At 40.3% G+C, this 14,931-nt stretch overlaps 1 protein-coding gene across 2 annotated transcripts in view; it reads left to right on the top strand.

Annotated features, from left to right (window-relative positions):
* Positions 1 to 14,931, top strand: part of ryk (receptor like tyrosine kinase) — a 56,896-nt gene that overhangs the window by 1,103 nt on the left and 40,862 nt on the right. The window lies entirely within an intron of this gene.

The raw sequence follows: 14,931 nt of genomic DNA, 5'->3' as shown, positions 1-14,931 counted from the left end.
TAATCTGTGAAGACCAATTTACAGACAGTGCAGATAAGTAAAGGATGTTGATGTCGGGGAGCTTTAAAGCAGGTTTAGCTTAGAAAACAATATAAATTCAAAGCTCTTAAAATCCCCCGGGCTGCTGTTTAAAGCATCATGTTTGAGAGTTTAGGCAAAACTGCAGATGTACCAAGGCATGGCCAGCCGCGTAAAGTGACAGGCCAGGCAGGGAACGCCTTCCTCAGAGAAGCACACCAGTCTTCTGTGTCTCTAGGGGAGCTGCAGAGGCCCACGGCTCAGGTGGGGGAGTCTGAGCATGCAGAACGCTACCTGTGGCGTACACCTAACACTGTCCATACCGTTTTATTGTTGTCAAAAATGTATCTGGACAATGGTGACTTCCAGTTAACGATGTCTGAAAAGGCAACAAAAATAAAATGCTGGCACTGTCAGGTTTGCTATTTATGCTGCGTTCTCCACTGTTGGTTCCTTGAGAGCGTCAAGAAATGTTGCCAATGATAAACATTGATAAACATTGGTATGATTACTGTGACATGCAGTCACAGCCATACAGCTATCTAAACAAAGACTGCGAGAAGGTGTAAGTAGTCTTTTATCATCACTTTTATGCTTGTCACAATAGTAGCACAATACATCGTGATAAAATTTAAAGTCTATATCGCCGCCCCTAGAACCGTCCACATGGGGAAGCATAGTGGTGGCAGCATCATGCTGTGGAGTGACTTCTGTGAGCTGTCACAGAGAGGAGAGTCAGACGTAAACATGAGGGGGGGTCACCTCCCAGCACAGTGACTCTAAATATACAGCCGGAGCTACAATCACATTTTTTATTTTTTTTTTTACAGCATATGGTTAGTTTTCTTATCTTTTTGTTAGTTGCATATTTGTGTGCTAGCAATTACCCACTCGTTGTCTGCTGCAGACCTAAATCATAATGGAGACGTGGGCAACACTTGAACATTATGAGCTTGACCTATAATACAAGGAGGAATCAGCAGAAATGTCCGACTCTAGATGGTAGATAATCTGGCAGAAATAACCCCGGAGACAGTTGCAGCAATACTGCAATATTATTCTGAATATTGACTCAGCCAGGGCTTAGTGCAAAGGCACTTTTATTCGCTTTAAATTGAGTAAATGATGTTAAAATTGTATCATTTTCCTTCCACTTCACACTTCTGCGCTGTTTTGTGTTGGGCAGTTTATTTAGTAATAAACATAAGAAAGAAAAATGAACGTAACTATGGTCTAAAACAGTCTCTGCCCTTAGATCACTGTCTGCTACTTGAATGTAGTAATTTTTTTAAAGCAGACATAAAGCGACTAAGTGGTCATTTTGAGTCTTCTGTGTAATTACAATCAGTTCGGTGTTCTAATCTGAAAGGAAATCATTGTTGTGCTTGATGTAATTTTGTGGCTGCTCCTCTCTTTGACTCTAGTAGCTGCCTATAAACTACCCGGATTAACAGACTGATGTCCATCTATGTATTGCAGAGTAATTCACACTTAGCAAATTGATTTAATTCAATTTCCCTTTAATATGGAGGAGGAGAAGGTGGGCTTGAAGCTTGTTATTAGAAACGTCTTCTGACGTTTGGGCAGAAATCGTGAAAACCACGCGCACACACAAAAAAACAACAACATGTACAACCTCTAATTCATCCATTTTGAAACCATAACTATAACCAAACGGCTACGTTTATGAAGAGGTCATGTGTTTTAGCACTGATGTTCTGTTGTACGTGGTATTGTCTACATAGCAGTGTGTTTATTCCTTCACCGTAGTGATCATTTCAGTCACTGTGCACAAGCTACGGTGTCACAAAGACAAAAACTGGTTAACCCGTGTCTTGGTCTGGATGGTTAGTTTTTTACTGAGCCTCCGTTTGGCTCTTTGCGTGTAACGGCCTGACGTTCTTCTCTTTTTGGATGCAAAGGTTAAGTCAGTGTGTGCATTGCTCGTTAGCTGCTGTTTTAGGGTTTAAAGCCTGCTGGAGGTCCACGTTTCAGTTTATTATAGAAACCAAAACGGTGAAGTTGATGTTTCATTAGTTATTAAACATTTATTAACGTCATCGGGGCTGTGGTATCGTTTAGGATTTATCGATATGACTACTCTTAACGATACTCCTTATCGATCCAGTATTTTATCGGTACCATTATCAATACTTTTTTAATCGAAGAAAAAGGGTTGAAAAAATCATGGTTACTGACTGGTTTATTTTTTAACATTTGGCACAAAAGCAAACAAAAGTACAAAATACTTTTTAAAAATCGAAATGGAGCAGTAAAAACTTTAAATAAATACCTTTTATATATAAACCAGGCTAAAACACTATCTTGAATAAATGGTATGTTGTAGGAGAGAGAAATGTCTACATTGACAGGACAAAAAATAGCTCTATAAAATAGTATTAATAGGGAGAAGAGACGGTAAAGTCTCAAACAACATAGGAAAAATCGGCAGATCCATTGCTTGTTGCTTTTAAATAAAAATCACTGGAGTGGTCTGAAAAGTTTCTAAATAGTTGGCAATATTGTTTCGGTTGGAGTCTCCCTGAAAAAATGCAATTGCATTTTCTTTTTTTCTAGGGTGAGCAGTAATCTCTTTCTGATTTAGTTGATTTATCAGGAGAGAAGTACAAAGCCTGTCCTGATACTATTGTGTTGGCTAGTTGAGTTATTCAGAGCTGCTGACCATCAAACAGAAGCACTGGTTTGCTGGTGACTATATTTAGTTTGCTTTGATGCTTGAACCCATTCAACACCAGACTGTACAGTCATTGTAAAAGGAAAATGCGTCCTCATCCAGTATTGATGCTCAACACACTCAGATGTATTTAAAAAGAACATCTGGTGCTTGCCAGGACTCACAGGTCAATAAATCGTACGTCAAAGTTCTCACAGTTCCGCTAGGAAGAGACTGAATAAGGTGTGGCAGTATAAAGATTTACCACGCTGTGAAACTCATCAATATCTCCATATAATCGGTACAAGGAAATTCATTATTTTAAGATATTATTTTACGTCTAAATCAATATAAATGGACCCATTCACATTTGCCCAAACTGTTGCAGTTCTTCCAACTGCAGTGTCTCATTTACTGTAGCACAGTAACACAGACATAAGCCATAATGACTCTGCTTTTTTATTTTAAACTTTCGTTTTTCATCCTTCATAGCAATGTCCCCCTACTTTTTTTTTGCCATAATCAAGAAAATTAAAGTCAAGTTTGTCATTTGTAAATGTATTATTCTTTTTGCACTTGACCATAAAAAAACCCTGTGCCTTCAAAATAATGCTGCTGCCGTATTGAAAATGCCATAGAGTATTTTTCTTAGTTTTCAAATCCAGATTGAAATTTTAGGATCATGGCAACCTTAATAGATGGTGAAGCCATGAAACAAACTAGCGCACCCCGTCTCCATTACTTGTCTGCATAGTCGTAAACAATGCTAATGTGGCTAATAATAACACAAGTTATGGTGGAGCCAGACTGAAGTAGGGCTGTTCTTTTAGTTATCGATTATTCTATCGATTATTCTGTCGATTAATCGAGTAATCGCTCCAAAATTGAGACATTCTGCAGATTTTTCATATAATTACTTAAGCTTATGTTACGAGTAATAGAAATAAATGAAAAAAAATGCAAACAATGCAATTCTTTTTTTTTTAATAACAAGGATAAATCTGCACCTAAAAAGTTCTAGGATCAAAATGTTAAAACTTCAGCCCTTTCCAGTTGACTGCCCTGTGGTTAAGGTGGTGAGAAACCAAAAATACATTAAGTTTCTCTTGCATATTGCATTCTGGATTTGTTTAGATTTATAAGCATAATTAGAACCCTTCTACTGTACTTCAGGGCTAAGTTAAACTTTTTTTGTTTTTGTTTTTTGGTCCACAAATGGATAGTAAAAATGGTTAGACTTTCATCAAAAATGTAAACAGCTCATTGAAATTCAGGTACAATAAAGGCTGTCTTTTTTCTCCATCCATTCTTACCCATGTTTAATAGAATGGAAACACCTGAACTGTCCCATTGTGGGGAAATTCAGGTGTGACAGTGGCAAAAACAGGTGGAAGACACTAGACTGACACACAAGACTAATATGAAAAAAATCTACATTTAAAGTAAAGCTGTACAGCAGAAGAGAGACAAATATTGTGCCTTTATTAATAGCTAAGGCATATTCATATAAAAATGAAGTGTTCTAGCAGTTGGTTTACATAGAGAATGATGTAATATTTTAGTCAAACCTTTGTGTTGCACAAATGAACATCTGCAACGGCATCCACAGAACCAGAACTAAACTGTCGTCTAAATCGACCGCTCTGATACGCCTCTGCAGGTTTTTAGTGGAACTTGCTCTTAAAGTTATTTTCATGCTGCGGTGAAGGAGCTCTGCTTTGTTGTCCCCAACATCTTTAACCTAAAAACCATAAGGCTTTGTTTTCTCCTGTCCTTCACCGTTCATTTTAGAGGACAACCTAACAAACTCGCTCCCTACTCACAGATGCACCCATCTCTGTTTTCGCATAATGGAATGACCCTCACGTGATTGGCTGTTTGGCCGCCATGTTGACCAATCAAAACGAGTTCTGGTGAGAGCGGAAAGGTGTGGACCGAGCAGCGAGTAGAACCTCAGTCCATACCAGGCGGCAAGCTGTGCAGTTTTCTTTTCTGGTAAATTTAAAGTCTCCCTACACCTTTAAAACTTTTTGGCCCTTGCTTTCTGTCTCCATAGCGGCCATCCGTGTATTAGCAGGCTAGGCTATCATTAGCGATAGCTGCCTGGCCGGAACACAGTGTGCTGAATAAATAATGTAATGAAGCTTTGAGGCAGATCATTTTGCCTGGATGAATCTTATGAATGGAGGTCCTGGAATTGTTCAATGAATCGTGGCAGCCCTAGACTGAAGCTGACAATCAGAACAGCACCTACCCTGCTGCTGCTATTGATCGCTAAACAGCAAATGTAATGCAAAATGACCAGAAAGGTAGAAATTGTACTGGGTTGATGCTGAATGCATTTTCAGGGACTAGATACTTTGTTACGTTGTGAAAACACAGATTCATGCTTGTTTTCTAACAGTTCTTAGCGTAGAACCGTTCTCTAATTGTCCCTCAGTAGTAATATTTGTGTCAACAGCAAATTAACAGGCAAATGGAAGCACACAGTGGCACATTAAATATAAGCAATCGTACTAAAATAATTTCATGACTGAATCAACGGTACCTACCTCCATAAAGGATATTAACACATGTGCTATTACTGTTATCTGGTTCACCGTTTTGACATACAGGGAAGAAACACTTATATGATTTATTTCTTCAAACCAGGGCTGAATTTTTCTTTCCTAATTAGGTTAGTTACATTTTTCATATAATAATATTATTGTTTGTGTTCAACCAGAAATAACGCTGTTTCTTAAAAAAAAAGTGGTCTCTGTATTAAAAATGATATCAAATAATTTTCTTGGTATGGTTTTTAATATTATGACCATCCTGATTAATGCAGTTACAGACTAAAAATCTTACCAGCTGTTTACAATTTATTTCTTCCATGGTGTCACATGATCAAATGAAAACGATGCACTGATTTCAGGCTGTAGAACAATCTATAGGTATTTATTTCAAAGTTTTCCAGACTTGCATATTTATTACCAGGGTACATAAAACCCTGTATCAAATCGCCCCCGCGGCCACGTTGGACGGTCCTCGTGGACAGGGATGCATGTGTGTGTGTGTTGTTCCACTTCTTCTCTGGGTGCGTTCCTGCAGAGCACCATCCTGTTGAACAGTGCTGTTAATAACAGCTAGCGTTAGCTTCTGTTGTTCGGTAGGTTTGTAGCTGCGCTGATGCACATTCAGGAGCTTTACTGACTTTTCTCTTGTTGCTCTCAAACATCCGTGTCGTACTGACCGTTACACTCGTTTGTTCAATTTCAGCATAACTTTGGCAACTTTCAGCGTAACGATCCATTACCTCTAGGTTTGAAAGGAGAAAGCATGTTTAATACCAGGTTTCAGCTCTCATCTCCAGTGTAGCTGTAATCCAAAAGATGTCAACTTTCTCACTCGCATCAGGCACTGTTAAAGGCTTTAACTGACTGAAGAGGCTTTGTGAGGCGGTTTTACTTTTACTCCCATCCGTCATGTCCATAATTTCACAATGCAGGGAAAAGGTGTGTTTGTGACCAAAGCACTGAGGCACTTTCTGACGAGAGAGGGAAACCTCTAGTTGATGCAGTCTAGACATAAATTTTCTGCTTTCATAGCAGACGGTCTGCCTGCAGAGGATTGTTTCACCAGAATAACTTTACCAAGCAGCCTGGCTCTCCAGGGCTCAGTAAGGAAAACATCCTGCTTCAACCCAAACAGCGTTTTGCATGCTATGTGCTCATACGGCCGGACAGCGGCCCATAATTGCTTTTACATAAGACCATCATGTGTCGAACCTTCGGCCCGTTGGATGCACATGCTATCCTACTCTCGCCTCCCACACCAGCTCTGTCTACAGACCCACACGGGCTGCTAGGGTTGTGCTGCTGCTGCTCTGCTTAATGTCAGATCTAGAATGTTTCAGATATTTGTAGGATTACACTGACATGGTTTAAACTAGAGATCGATGATACAGGTTCTTTAAGGCCGATACCAATAATGATTATTCTGACGTCAGTCTAACCGATACCCGATATGCGCTGCCACAGCGCTTAGTGAACGTGTTGTAGCGAGAAAAGAGCTTCTTTAGTTCAGTGGGGAGAGGTAGAAAAAACACTGACCACTGCTGCAGTGTACGGTCATCATTTTATGTAAAGTTAGATGCAGTACGCGTAGTGATTGGTAATTATTTTATTTGAATTCAAGAAAATGTTATTTATATAGCACCAATTCATGAAACGTGTCATCTCAAGGCAAACTCCAAAGTCAAACTTTAATCAGATTATACAGATTGGGTCAGATTCTAAAGATTGGTCAAAGAAATTCCTGAGGAAACCCAGTTGATTGCATCAAGTCCCGACAAGCAGCATTCACTCCTGAAGAAGTGTAGATACAGGGAGAGTCGTCTGCATTATTGATGGCTTTGCAGCAATCCCTCATACTGAGCAAGCATGAAGCGACAGTGGGAAGGAAAACCTCCCCTTTAACGGGAAGGAGAACCCTCCAGCAGAACCAGGCTCAGTGTGAACGGTCATCTGCCTCGACCTGTGGATGTGGGTACATAATTCTCCATGGGAGCAAACACACGCTCAGCAGTGGCAGCTCACCAGCTGGAGATCAGACGTGGGTCTTTAGACACAGAAACAGACAGACACCACTGTTCCCTCCCACTCACAGTGAGAAAGGGTCAGACTTTCAAAGACCAGGTACAGCTAAATTAGGCGGCTAAAACTACATCAAAAGTTTAAAATGTACCTTTGTTGTTGGCACCAGTCTTAGAACATTACCATCCGCTCTCTGCCAGGAAGGGAGTGGCGCTTCACTTGATCTTAAGGCCTGGCTGCTGAATACGCTAATGAATCAGTATCGGCCGGCCCAAAAAATATGGGCCGGCCGATATATCAGTCGGTACGTAATACTTGTATTTCAGTTGTCAGTAGCTCAGTCTTCGCTGTGCTATGCTGTATTCAGCCTGTTGGATGGAGAATCACTGCAGAAGGTGGCCACGCCTATGGTATGAAGATGCTACAGAAGCTAACAGACGAGAGCCGAGGGAAAGAAGATGGATTAATTGCAACTAGTATCACCGCCGCAATATTTACCAGTAATGTGACCAGTGGATCATTTCTTAGTGCTCAGCCCTACAAGCACCATAACATCTTTAATAAGAGCTGAAACATTTTTCTAAACCATTCTGAGGCGTTTTAGAGAGATGTTAAAATTGCAGTGGTCGTCGTTGCTGCCAGTCTGCTGTAGAAATGCTTCATGTTGCTGCCGTCTAAGTCTAAAGTTTTTGATCCTCAAGTCCGAGCTTTAAAACGTCTCAATATCAGTCTTTGTTTCGACTGAACATGTGATTCTTTATGACAATTTTTTTTTTTAATTATCAGAATACTCTTTCTCACCGTCACGTGCCGGACCAGGTATTTCATGCTTCAGTCTCCATGAGCCTTTTAGTTCAGCCCTCAGATTCCAAAATACTCAGTGTCAAAGTGTCCGTGCCTTGTGAACAACTCGGGGCATGTCGGGTAGCCTCCCTTCCTCCCTCTCCTCCTCCACAGACCTGAAAGGCAAAGCCCGGGCTTTGAAAGAGCCTGTGAACTGAGAGCTGTGATTGGCAGTAGCATTCAGTTCCTTCATGCCGCTCTTCAAGGATCCTCTGGATGAATGGAGGAGCCCCCTGCTTTCACATCTTTTGTCTGAGTTGCTCAGCACATGGGAGGTTCTGTAAAACTCAAGCCCGTTGTATGTTGCTGGCTTTCTGGATCACAAATGTGCTGTCCGTCCTCCATATTTCATGTCAGATTATCTGCAAATCTTTCTCCTCTTCAGGTTTAGGCTGTGTACAGGCAAACATTTACAGTACAAGATATCAAGAGGCTTTTTCCTGCAGCTTTTATATAATAGGAGTGTGTGTGTGTGATAACAAAATGTAGCCCTTCAAACTGAATGAACACACATTTGATCTTCAGCAAACACTTCAGCCTTTCAAACCGTTCACACAAAGCTGCCCATGAGAAACACGATCCAAAAAACATCTGAGTTAGGACGGCGTGTTTTGAGACGTCGCCTAAAGATAAAACCATGTTGACACAAACAGGCGACCAGGAAACCACTTCATATTTGTTGAATAAACTGGGGAGCCCCCCTTGAGCAACAAACCGGCATGAATGAGGCTGCTTTAATGGGACAGCGGCGAACTGTCGCTCTCAGGCTGGCTTTTTGTTCATGCCTTCATCCCCGTCCGCCCTGCAGGCACGTGAAGGAAGAAAAGAAGAAAACTGATGTATGGTCTCTTTGAAGTGATTCTCAAAGGAAACCACAGAGATTGGGACCGAATGTGTATTTTTCCCTTTGGCTGTAAGATGCTTTTAGATGGGGCTTTTTTTTAGCATCTGGTGATGCTGTTGCAGGGTGTCTGTAAATACTTAGCATTAGGCTTTGGTCAGGGCCATTGCATCAACTGTGCATCATTATTGTGCATTCCCTCAGCACAATAAACTATTGTAGAGCTTTCACAGGATACCTGATAAATATTAAGTCACCTTTTGCCACCTCTCCCTGTATAATGAGAATAATTGTGCTCTTCAAATAAAGATGCAACTAATTTGACCAAGTAGATACTCCGATTAACTGATGTAACTTCCGTTTAGGCGGACCTTCTTTTAGTGTTGCCGTGTGTTCGGCATTCAGAACAGAGCACCGCTGTTTATCCTTAAAGAAATTATCATGGCGGAGGCATGCCAGAACAGGAACGTGACACAATCCAAATTTATGGAGTCCTGTGTGGGATTTATTTACACTGTTTGATGATGTCACAGACGTAAAAGGCTCTTTGTGCAGTTCTTCTTTTCAATATGAACTAGGGCTGTGCATAAAAATCGATATAAAGATTAATATCGATATTTTTAAAAACGATTTAATATCGATATTCTGGCTTTCAATATCGATATACCTCCCAACCTCTAGGGGGCGTTATTTTTTATTTTTTATTTTATTTTATTTTTTTTCCCAGTGTCCTGTCTAGCAATATGGCAATAGGAATTGATATCTCAATGCCAGATGGAGCTCGACAGATTTTGCTTTTACAAGTGGAGCAAACGGCTTTCGCCATAGTGCTCCACTTGATTTATGCTTGTAAATAGCTTTATTATGATTCCTGCAAGGAGAATTTCAAATTATATGGACATGACAATGGGAGAGTAAAGGAAGAACAAAAAGTGAAAGAAAAGAAAAAAAAAAGAGTAGAGGTGAAAGAAAGAGGAGATAAAAGGGAGAGAATGATAAAACCTTCTTTGTCTGCTCCATCACCTGGAAAGAGACACAAAAAGAACAGCACAACCAACAGACATAAAGCAACAGATACACTCGAATAACACCTAGATGCCATTGCTAAATCATATATATTATTATGTAAGCTGACATGTGTAATGTGATATTTGAAAAAAGAAAGTGAAAGAACATAAATAAATAAATAAATAAATTACAAGATTACTGTATATAAGTGAACACTTAATACCTGGGACCCAGCACCTGTGGGAGATGTGAAAGTGCACTAGTTTAGGTGAACATTATCCAGAAATAGCTTGATAGTGATTGTGGAGAACCGAAGACCCTAGGGGGCGTTATTACAGCGCAACCATTACAGTTCACAGCGAAGGAGAGCGAGTGAGACGAATTTGTGGAACGGCCGACAGGATTTTAGAAGCTCCTTTGACCCTAAAATCAGATGTTTGGGCACATTTTTGGTTTCTGTGACACGTTAAATGCATTGAAGCAAATGCACTTTATTTTCCTGTTAATATGTCTGTGATCAATAAATAGAACATAAACATAATATTTGGCTGATTTTGGTGATTGAATCACTGAGCATTAATTCAAAGTAATAAATATCGATATTGGAATCAAATCAAGCTGAGCTATGTATCGAGAATCGTATCGAATCGGCTCATCCTAGATGATACCCAGCCCTAATATGAACGCTCAACAAGCTCCTGAAGTTATCACCTGAAAAACATCCATTTAGCCGTGCTGCATGGCGGAGCAGAGTCAACTTCTCAACCAAACGTACCCATGTGTTCGGAATGTGTGGAAATGACAGAAAAGCGGAAGGCTGAAAATATGTAATTTGATTGAAATAAAATATTAAAATAAAATTATTTGCTTCTTATATTCAGTATATTGGGGGGAAAAATCACTTTATGGAAAGACCCTCTTGATACAAGAGAAGATTGACGTTTCCAAGAAAATGTCCACTTATTAATTAATCTATAGTCGATTGTTAAGATCAATCGAATATAGATTAGCTCATTTGTCCCAGAATGTTTATTTAACTCTAAACCAAGTGGCCTCCTTGAAGAGGCGACAAATGCAGCCAAGTCCTCACGTTTTTAGAAAAGTGTTTCAGGATAAATAAAAACAGGAGTTGATTTCTTAGGGCTAAACAATTACTAGTAACTTGGTTACTTAGGTTTTTCTTACTCATGTATCTTTGTGCATATTGGTTCAGGTAGATTGCTGCTTCTGTCTATTGCTTCGATGGCAAACAGTCATCATCCTGCAAGCGAAGCTATTTCACTTACCGCACATCTGTTTCCACTGTCATTGTTGACCCTGTATTATTGTGCAGAGCTAAATCGGTTCACTGCAGAGTAGTGATGGCCGAGAATTGTGCAACACGGGGGGCAAATATGTCAAGTTTAAAGTACCGCTGGTCACAACAGTTGAAAGTTTCTATTTATTTATATGCTACATGTTTTGCTTTATTTTATTTTTTACCTGCTTGAGAGAAAAATATATACCTACATTATTTCAGTGCAACACAGTAGTAGGATATTTGTAGAAACTGTAAAAAAAAAAAAAAAAAAAGATTTTTAAGAAAGGCCTACAAGTTGTTTTTTGTTTTTGTTTTTTGGATCGATTGCTCTGATCCAGAACTTTTTGTGTAAGTGTCCTCCATCAAAAATTTTGGATTTAGTCAAGGGCTTAACTAAAATCAAAATGATAAAATAAATATTATATAAATCTTATGAAATCAAAATGAAAGCAAAAACAGTGCAGTGTCTACATTTTCTGGAGGATTTTTTGCAAGGTTTTGATTTGTCAACAAAAACACTTTTTCAAGAGTGTTGCATGAATGGCCTCTAGTAGTGTGATATTTATACCTGTATTTTTTATTCTATTTTTTTAATATAATTGTGGCTATCAAAAATCTTTTCAGGGTCCTTAGATCGGCCCTCAGCTTCACTTTGGACATGCTCAGTGTTAATATTTCCTCCTTTCTTTTTCTTTTTTGGACAAAAGCCTGTTTCTTTTTCCCCTCATTTGATCATCTGAAAAAATGTAGCCACTGCACAGTTTTTTATAAAATAAATGTAGCCTCTATTCAGATTTTTCAAGTTTTTGTAATCATTTAAGTCACTAGAAAAATAATTTTGCCTCAAAGTAGATATGGTACCAGCACAGTACTTCATTAAAATCAATGCAGTGTAGGCAGGAAAACAACACACTGTGGTTGTATCTGTATTTTATGGTAGTGTTGTGACAGGGCAGCTTTACTTATAAGTGTCAGGTCAGAGGGCACAGAAGGCACCTGAGCAGCAGCAGCTAATCCAGGATGCTGTTTCTCTCTGAACATCGTTGTAAAAGGTGGAAAAACACTTGGATTGTTTGGGTAAACTCTAGATTCATTAGATCACCAACTAGCTGTGGATGGTGCATAAAAACAGTTTTACAAGGCGTCCGCCTAACAGTCGGCCCGATTGAAAGCGGCACAGAACACCTGCATGTCATACTGGGAGTGATGCTGACTAAATCACAGGTGTTCTCAAGCACTTTTCCCCAAGTTCGCGTCAAGTCTCCAAAACAAACATTTTCTCATGAAGCACTTGCCATCTAGCCTGCCTAGCTCTGCAGTGCTGTGGGATAGGAGAGGAGACACAACTGTGATGACGGTGCTTTGCTCGCCGTAGGTAAACGGATGTAGTAATAACAGGTAGTTTTCATGCCTTTACCCTTTTCACTGTCTGGACCTGAGCTATATACCTTTGGCTTCCTTTGCTCCTGCCTCGGGTTGCTGTGGGCCGCTGTGGTAGTTTAAGCAGCCCCTCACTCTCTGCCTGCTCCGTTATCCTGGCCAGCGCCATCCTAGTGAAAGTCTGGCCTGACTGTAAACCTGGTGGGCAGTGGCCACCTGACCTCTGACCTCTTCTGTTCTCCCCTTCCACCGCCGTCCACGGCCGAACGGCCACAGAAAGCGTCTGGGCCCAGCGCTGCTCTGTTGTTGTTGTTGTGATTTACAGCCGGCTGAACACGGCATCAGGGAGTCTGTTTGTGTGAGTCCGTGTTTTCGTGATGACGAGGTTCACAGCCAGAGTATCTATTTCAGCTTTTCATTTGTGAACCTGAAGGAAAAAGGAGTGAAGGGAATGAGTAACCCTCTCTCCCTGCCAAAACATGAAAGAGACGTTGATGTGCCCTTTAGCAAGCTACTTATGTGAAGCTGCTTTGTGGCTGACGGCAGAAGACTGATTACACTTGGCAGCCCTAAAATATTTTTAGATTTAGACCAGTTTTAGTGCTGGGAGATGTTTGTGAATTTGAGGTTAAACCCATTATCTAGGAATATTCCAGTCTGTTACTGCTGATCTTGGCTGATCAGGAATACCAGGAAATGACTTTAAGTTGGACAATTCCCTCTTGTGCCGACTCATCAGATCTGGTCCCCAGCGCATAGCCACGTCCCAGAGTGGGATGTCAGCCGATCGCTCCAACAGGACCGTGATGAGCCATCATTCAGACATCACTCCTTGGATTTGTACGGATCCCATCTATAAGGAGGACTTAGAGCTGCAAACACTTTCTAAGCTTAACGGCTTAAAAGGCATGATGTACGAGAGGAAGCAGAGCACAACGCCTGATGTGGGACTTTATACAGCTCAGCATCAGCGGAGCGAGGTTTGCACCCATAAAGCAGCACCTGTAACAGCTGACGCCTGGCCTTCTGCTGTAGTTTATGTGCATTGTGCTGCAGAAACGGAACGGCTCGGTTTAGAGCTTATCATGAGAAATGTTAGAGCCAACTCCAGAGATGATCGTTTAAAGATATCAGAGAAGATCTGTCACTGGTACAGCATCCTGATATCCACTGGTTATTTAATTCCCAACTGGATACAGAGCGTTTTTTATTATTATTATTACTGTGGAGGATTTCAACAAGTAAAACGTTTATCTAAAAAAACATCTTATTGCTGTATTCCAAGTCTGTGTTTAAATGATGTTTTTAACAGGCTGTGAGCCTGATGTGAGCTCTTTTTGTTTTGTCTCTTCCATTGAGAGTTTTCCTGATGGCGTTAGTGGAGGGCCATCATGTGACGCCAGTGGGGGGTCCGTTAATGTGTCCCAGGCTGCCACGTTAATACCGGCCCAGCGTCCCCAGCCACGTCTTGAGGCGGCCTGAGGAAAACGATCCCCTGGCTGCCTCTGAAGTGCCTTCATACTTGTGTTTAGCAGTTTAGGTTGGTGTGAGAGGGGCTCAGATTCAAGACCTTTTCTGTTAGTGATCTTCTGTTTTACATATGGAGACTGATTAGACTCCCATTCTGAAAACTAGGACTGCAACTAACGATTATTTTAATAATCGATTAATCGGTTGATGTTTTTACGATTAATCGATGAATCGGACAAAGTTGTATTTCCACTTCTTTTTTTTTTCAAAATAGAACATTTGGACTGAGACTAAAAATGGGAACAAAACGTTGCTACTTAGGTGTTCTGTTACAATAATATTAGGTAGTAAATGATTTTGCTTCAAATAAAGAAGTTTATGTTGTCTAGATTGTTAGTCAATCATTCAATAGTCAATGTTGTCTATATGAACAGTGATTTAACACAACAAAAGTGAAGCTGTAAAACTGGGGGGCCAATGCAGTTTGGTCGACCCCCCCTTGAACTAGTGCATATAGGGAAATAATTGGGCATAACAATGCAACCAGAGCAAAAACACCACTGACCCTAAATAAACCACCAGCCCATTTCATAGACTGTTTCAGCACAAGCTGCATTTTATCTAAATGCTACATTTGTCCTTGTATATTTTTCTTCCAAGTACCTTTATTCTATAAGTTTTTCAAATTTTTCTTCGAAGAGTCAAAAAGGCTATTAGATATTTAATACTTTTTATTTCTGATGTGGGTTTTACATTTTTGAGGGTGTCCTTTAGGGATGCTTATGTCTCGTTTTTCTGTTAGTGTTTTTAATTCAGGTCT

Source organism: Fundulus heteroclitus, chromosome 9 (genome assembly GCF_011125445.2).
Source record: "Fundulus heteroclitus isolate FHET01 chromosome 9, MU-UCD_Fhet_4.1, whole genome shotgun sequence".
Taxonomy (NCBI): domain Eukaryota; kingdom Metazoa; phylum Chordata; class Actinopteri; order Cyprinodontiformes; family Fundulidae; genus Fundulus; species Fundulus heteroclitus.
The sequence above is the reverse complement of the archived record's forward strand: the minus strand, read 5'-3'. Positions and strand labels throughout refer to the sequence as shown.